The sequence below is a fragment of the Hemicordylus capensis genome, chromosome 6, assembly GCF_027244095.1.
Source record: "Hemicordylus capensis ecotype Gifberg chromosome 6, rHemCap1.1.pri, whole genome shotgun sequence".
In the NCBI taxonomy this organism is placed as follows: domain Eukaryota; kingdom Metazoa; phylum Chordata; class Lepidosauria; order Squamata; family Cordylidae; genus Hemicordylus; species Hemicordylus capensis.
Window position 1 is genome coordinate 16,303,359 of NC_069662.1, and position 7,608 is coordinate 16,310,966.

A 7,608-nucleotide genomic window follows, 5' to 3' on the forward strand; every position below is an offset into this window, starting at 1 on the left:
AAACATATCAGCAACCAGTGTAGATCTTTTAAAATAGGAGTGATATGGTCTCTCCGAGATGACCCAGAGACCAACCTGGCTGCCGCATTCTGGACCAACTGTAGTTCCCGGGCAATGTACAAAGGCAGCCCCACATAGAGCACATTACAGTAGTCAAGTCTGGAGCTCACCAGCAGATATACTACTGTTCTAATGTACAGGCACTCCCTGATTTACAAACACCCATTCTTACAAACAAAGCTCCAAAACATATTATATTAAGGAAGCTCCCAATTTACAAACACCAAGCTGCATATACAAATAAGCCGTCACTCTTGGGAACCATATGCATTCCGAGTTATGAATGTCTGAGTTACAAACAAATTTTGGGAACAGAACCCATTTGTAAATTGGGGTATACTTTCTGTATACTTTCCTTAAAGTTAAACATAGTTTATTTAAGTACAGTATAATAGTATTCTGAATCCTACATATGCACATTACTAACCAGATCTACCCATTTTCAGCTGTAGTTATCCTTGTTATTTTAATTAACTCACTAGTTGAAAGTACATAGCCCCATAGGGCATGTATAAGAGGTTTTTACCCATAATCTTTGATGTCTCAACATGAAACTTGCTGAAATATTGCTTGTTAGGCACAGCCAGCTGTGTGTTAATTACACCTGCCCTTGCTTGCCTGGAAAGGTGGGAGGAAAGGACACGAACCTTCAAGGTCCTGGGTTGGGCTGCAGGCCAAGACAGACCCCTTGCTGCTCAGGCAATAATTCCCGGTTGCTTTCCCAGCAGGCTTTACCGCGGGTTTTATGCAAGGCTTTACTGCGAGTTTGAAGTTGCCCCAAAACAACAACATAAAAAGTGGGGTTTTTTTACCCTTGATATAAACCGAGGTACGCTCTAATGCACAATGAAAAACCTGACTTGTGTGTGAAGTGCTCCAGGATAGCTTGCAGAGACTTCGGGGTAGATCTGGCCAATATGTGAACTCACACCTCCATTCCAGAGGAGATGCAAACTAAAAGCCAGGTGTAAAAGGCGTCCTACTGAGCCCCTGGACTCACGGGCTGACATTTTATTTTATTTATTTATGTGTTTGTTTGATTTCTATACCGCTCTTCCAAAAATGGCTCAGGGTGGTTTACACAGGGAAATAACAAATAATTAAGATGGACATCCAGGACAAGCAACCTAAGGAGGATGGGCACTGTTGCATTAGCACAAAAGGTTGGCTTACCTGCACTTAAGAGGTGATTGTGTGAGAGCAGACTGGCGCTATAGCACCAAGGCCCCGCTGAAATAAATGAGGCGTGCTGCAGATGTTCAACACTATTCTGAAAATTCAAGCTCCAGACGTAGCGTGGCTAGCTAGCACAACAGCTTTGCAGTAATGTAAAGCAGTGTGTTTTAGTTTTGCACTAGTGTAAAATCCTTCCACAAGCAATTTATTGTTCTGGATGTCAGCCATTGTTCAGAGGAAGGACTTATGGGCAGTTTCTGCATGAAAGCCCAGACAGACAGCTCCATGCCACTGCCAGCTATAAAGTTCCCAGTTCCTCTGCACTCTCTTAGTATGGGTAGCTCATTGCTGAGAGGGGCCATCAGGCCTCTCCCCTCTGTGCTGACTGCCTGTCTGCTCAGCTGCAGGCCTGCATTTGGATCTGACCACCTGATTGATTGATTGATTGGATTTGTATATCGCCCTTCCAAAATGGCTCAGGACGGCTTACAATTAAAACAAACCACTAAAACAATAAAGAGCTAAAACAAATTAAAAACAATATGACAACAATTAACAATTTAAAAACATTTCAAAACAACAATTAAACACCTTGAGAGAGAATGGAAGCCATGCCCATCCATGTGCCTTTAGATGGAGTGGAGCCCATCCACTTAGGCTTCCCAGAGGGAATTTTATTGGGCAGAACCCAATGGCACCCAAGATTCTAGATCTAGCTGGGGCAGCCCCCAATCTCTTAGAATGGGGGTTCTCAAATTTGGGCACCCAGATATAGTCCAACATCTGGGAGCCCAAACTTGATGAACTCTTGAATTAAAAAGATAACAACTGACCATTGTCAGCATAAAACAATAATAAAATACCCATTAACAGTCCATCTTGTTCCAAAGGCCACAGAAAAATCCCTTGCCTGTGATGGCTCTCTGGACTGAGGAGGTACAGCAGGGCCCTTCTATTTAATTCTTAGAAAGAAATGCAAGGAGCAGCTTTTTAAGCACTCAAAAGACAAGCATTCTGTCACACCTTCTAATTACAAAGCATTGGAGCCGCCACAGAAAAAGCATCCTTTTTCCATCCTTTTGTCAGCTTCTGATTTATCCTCACAACCTTCTGATCTGCGTTTTCCTTTTCACCTCACCAAAGCGACAAGATACCAAGGGAGCAGAAGAGTGGGGACTTGGCACCTTTGGCATGATGTCAAGCCAGTACCTGCGTTATTAATTTCCATGGCCCGTTGAGTTCTTCATAATTTATCAGTATGTTAATTACATTTGAGAGAAAAGGAGCAAGAATAGGAAAGGAGCCGTTGGCATAGGTGATGATAGGCAAGTCACCTAAAGAGTGTTTGACTATATCTATGTATTTAGTTATTTATTTAAAACATTAAAACTCTGCCTCGCCAGTACATCACTGTTCGGGGAGGTTCACATCATTTATAAAACAGTTACAATATAAAATCAGACTAATAAAATTAACTAAATAAAGCAAGTTAAAAAATCCAAGCTAAAACCACAATCAGAATTAGCTTTTAAAATTTCAAATTAAATTATTTAAAAAGCTAAAAACTAAGAATTATACAAACTAAAGAATCTACCAGATATACACAACAGGTGAAACATTAAACTTTTTAAGGAGGCTGTTTAATGTTTCACCTGTTGTGTATATCTGGTAGATTATTTAGGTTTATAATTCTTGGGTTTTAGCTTTTTAAAGAATTTAATTAAACAGCCTCTTTTAAAAGATGTGTTTTTAATTGTTGTTTTTAAAACACTGGGAGAGGGAGCATAGGGAAGCTCTAAAAGGAGGGTGTTCCAAAGTCGAGGGGCACAACCAAAAAGGCCCTGTCTCTAGTCACCACCAATCAGATCTCTGTTATTGGCGGGGCCATGAGCAGGGTCTGAGAGGATGAGTGGAGGGCCCTGGAAGGTTTATATGGGCAAATGCAGTCCGACAGGTACTCCGGCCCCAAACCATGTAGGGCTTTAAAGGTTAGCACCAGCACCTTGAATCTAGCCCAGAAGTGGACTGGTAGCCAATGAAGCTGCCACAGGATGGATGTAATACTAGCGAAGCAACTTGCACACACGAGCATCCTTGCGGCAGCATTCTGAACCAGCTGAAGCTTCCAAATCGTCTTCAAGGGCAACCCCACATAGAGTGCACTGCAGTAGTCCAATCTGGATGTTACCAAAGCATGAGTGACTGAGGTCAGGTTCAACTTCTCCAAGCAGGATTGCAGGTGGTGCACCAGCCATAGCTGGTAAAAGGCACTTCTGCACACCGCCGCCACCTGTGCCTCCAAGGACAGCGTTGGGTCCAGAAGCACCCTCAAGCTGCATACTTTGACTTTCAGAAGGAGTGTGACCCCATCCAAGACCAGATTTACCTCACTACTTGGATAATCAATTTTACCAACCCAGAGTACTTCCATCTTATCTGTATTCAGTTTCAGTTTGTTTGTCCCCATCCAGTCCAGAACAGCCTCCAAGCCCCGGTTCTGAGCATCCACTGCCTCCCTGGTGTCTGCCGACTTAAAAGATAGGTAGAGCTGGGTGTCATCAGCATACTGATGGCACCGTAGCCCACACCTACGGATGACCTCTCCCAGAGGCTTCATGTAGATGTTAAACAGCATGGGGGACAGAATAGATCCCCGTGGTACCCCATAGGCCAAAGGCCAGGGGGTGGAGCAGGCATCCCCCAGCACCACCTTCTAAGTACAAGACCCTCCAGGCAGGAGTGGAGCCACCGTATAACCGTGCCCCCAAGTCCCAACCCAAAGAGACATCCTAGAAGGATACTATGGTTGATAGTATTGAAAGTGGCTGAGCGGTCCAGGAGAATCAACAGAGTCACACCCCCTCTGTCTATTCCATTTCATATCCAGGTTGGAAGTCAGACTGGAAAGGATCTAAGTAATCACACTCATCCAGGGCAGCTGGCAGCTGAGATGCTTGATCTGCTAGTTTAGTAAGACCCTCGTTTATTTTGCACACGGAAACAGACTTTCTGAATCACAGAGAGAATAATAAGCATTTGCTGCTGGGAAGGAAGGGAGTCGTGGTGCAGCAACCGCTGGAGAGCTGCAGGTTGGCCACCCTTGATCTAGGTCAAGTCCCTAGGAGGACAGGAGCCTAGAAGACGGGGAGGGGTTTTTTGCAAATATATTACAGGTCTATCTGAGGAGTAAACTGGGTTACGTTTGCTTGAAAACAGTGGGGCAGAAGTGCCTGACCTGGGGAAAGGAAGGAACTGGAAGTCTGTGTACCACCAGGGATCTTTGGTGCTCAATTTATTTTTATTATTTCTTGTTTACACAGTCAGACAGGTGTTATTGACTGGTTTGTTTTATCCAGACATCGAGTCCTTCCCAAGGACCTGGGATGGCTGAATTTTATTGTCAATGTTCTTGCTGCTGTTATAGATATCATTGCAGAATATAGGCTGTTCCCAGTAAAGCTGCTTTTTGTAATTGGCTGATGGTGATTCCTGTGGCCCCTATGGTGTTGAGGTGCTCTTCAAGGTCTTTTGGAACTGCACCCAGGGCGCCAATTACCACTGGGATTACTTTGGTCTTTTTCTGCCACAGCCTTTCAATTTCAGTTTGTAGATCTTTGTATTTTGTTATTTTTTCTATTTCTTTTTCTTCTATTCTGCTATCCCCTGGTATTGCTATGTCGATTATTTTGACTTGTCTTTCTTCTCGACTGCAGTTATATCTGGTGTATTGCGTGGCAGATGTTTGTCTGTTTGTAGTCGGTAGTCTATACCGCCCTTCCAAAAATGGCTCAGGGCAGTTTACACAGAGAAATAATAAACAAATAAATAAGATGGATCCCTGTCCCCAAAAGGTTCACAATCTAAAAAGAAACTTAAGATAGACACCAGCAACAGTCACTGGAGGGAGGCTGTGCTGGGGCTGGATAAGGCCACTTACTCTCCCCCTGCTCAATAAAGAGAATCACCACGTTAAAAGGTGCCTCTTTGCCAAGTTGGCAGGGGTGAGTCCCCAAGATCTCTGCTCTTCTTGGGATTTCAACGCTGTACCCCATACTTTGTGGCGCCTCTTCTGTCTGACTCATGCCAACCTGACCTCAGCCTCACAATCCCTTTGTTTGATGACTTCTCTCACTTTCCACGTGCACCGGACATAGCTGATCCTTATCTCCAAAGTGGAGGCATAATGGATGAGAGGCTGGGTGGGGCCAGAAATCCAAGATAAAGGGATGAGATGGTGCGATGGTGGAAGTCCCTTTTAAGACAGGGGTTCCCAACTGTGGGTCCCCAGATGTTGTTGGACTACAACTCCCATGAGCCACAGCCACAAGGATGATGGGAGTCGTAGACCATCAACATCTGGAGACCCACAGTTGGGAACCCCTGCCTTAAAATATCCCTCTCCTGCAGGTACTGTTGATATTCGGCTTGTTGTAGGTCCACCCCTCCCACCAGCTTCCACCCCATTTCACTAAGCATTGCTTATGCCTATCTTTGGTTACATAAATGGAACCAGATTGCTTCGGAAACTGGATTTAATTTAATTGTGTGAATGGTTTGTGCTAGATGAACCAATGATGAGCAGCAACTGTTTTAAATGGATAAATAGGACATAGAAGGGAGAAATTAATCCATTTTTAATTAACATTTCCCTCGTTCAAAAAAGCAGGGAGGGGTGGACAAGAAAGAACTGATAAGCAGAAAAGATTGATGCATTTTTTCCTAAATAGCTACAATTATTTTAAGATTAAAGTGATGTCTTCCCCAAAAAGCAAAGAAAAATGGAAGAAGAAAACATGGGAATAAAGTATGCTGCCTTCTACTGAGTCAGACCATTAGTCCATATCTAGCTCAGTCTTGTCTGCCTTGAGTGGTAGCAGGCCTGGGTCTCCCCATCATGGAAGCCCCCACCATCACGGATGCGGCGTTAGCCTCTTCGCATGAACCCCGCTCATGAGTGGGGCACTAGCCAGGATGACTGACAGGGATGGGGTAGGACTTTCGGCCCCATTTTAGACACTCTGCTCAGTACAGCGCCTCTCGTCAACACCAGAAGAAAGCTAAAGTGCAAGCCAGAAAGCGTGGGGTGGGGGAAGAGGAAGCAAGCCGGCCAGCCAGAAAGTGTTGGGGGAAGAAGTGGGGGGAGTGGCTGGCCGGCTGGCTAGGCAGGCAGGCAGCCAGAAAGCCAGGCATGCTGGTGTGGTGGAAGTGGCGAACAGTGGTGGTGGGTGGGCTGGCCGGAGGTGCAAATTCTCTGTGCCCAGCCCAACAAGTTTTTGTTTGTTTGTTTGTTTGTTTGTTTGTTTTATATACTGCCCTTTGTTTGTTTGATTTATATACCGCCCTTCCAAAAATGGCTCAGGGCAGTTTACATCAAAATCAAAACAAAATCAATAAAACAATTAAAATCATGTAGACATTAAAATAGTTAACTATGATTAATAATTAACTATGATTAATCATTAACTTTGAACTATGTACAAGGGCAGCCCCACATAGAGCGCATTGCAGTAATCCAGCCTAGAGGTTACCAGCAGATGTACCACCGTTTTGAGGTCGTTCATCTCAAGAAACGGACACAGCTGGTGTATCAGCCGAAGCTGATAAAAAGTACCTCTGGCCGCTGCCTCAACCTGGGACACCAGGGAGAGTTTTGTGTCCAGAAGCACCCCCAGCCTGTGTACCTGTTCCTTCTGGGGGAGCGTGACCCCATTCAGAACCAGCAGATCAAAATTGTCTCCCGAGTTCCGATCCTGCACAATAAGTCCTGCTGTCTTATCTGGACTCAGCCTTTAAAAACTATAGCCTTTAAAAACAAATTCTAGTAGCTGGTTGCCTCTCTCATTGTTTTGATCTTTTGCAGCAAATACTATGTTCAAAGACAAAAGTATGGTGGAAGAAATTTGTTTTCATGTTATACCTTCGTTCATCTTGTGCTGTACTGATATTCTGTGTAGAATCTCAATATTATTATTGTAACTGAAAACAAACATTTTTTAAAGAGTGAGATAGAAGAAAAAGGCCATTGTAGCTTTTTTGGCTAAGTTAGCAAGTAGCCACTGTGAGTATGCATACTTGGGTCTGGACACTATGAAGGAAGGAGAAGGTTAACCACTCTGGGGACTATGAACCCCAAACCCACCCTCAAACACTTAAACACACCTTCAGAAATTGCTTATGAGTAAAGCACTGTCACATCATGTGTTTTAAGCAATCTAAGCAAGTGGGGAGATGACCCACAAAAAAGACATCTTTGGAGGGAGGTGGGATTGACTTCGGAAGATGCCTGTCCTCCTCAGCTGATACCACCCCCCTGGTCCTTCATGCTGAGGAAGCAGTTGCTCTTAACTTAAAGAATCCTGTAGAGTGGGTGGG

The 7,608-nt window shown here is 44.3% G+C and overlaps 1 protein-coding gene across 1 annotated transcript in view; it reads right to left on the minus strand.

Moving 5' to 3' along the window:
- LOC128331524 (carbonic anhydrase 4-like) overlaps nt 1-7,407 on the minus strand; it is a 44,539-nt gene extending 37,132 nt beyond the window's left edge. The window contains exon 1 of the mRNA XM_053265049.1: nt 7,396-7,407. The gene's annotated coding sequence lies outside the window, so the exon portion shown is untranslated. The remainder of the gene's footprint in view (nt 1-7,395) is intronic.
- Nucleotides 7,408-7,608: the final 201 nt, after the last annotated feature.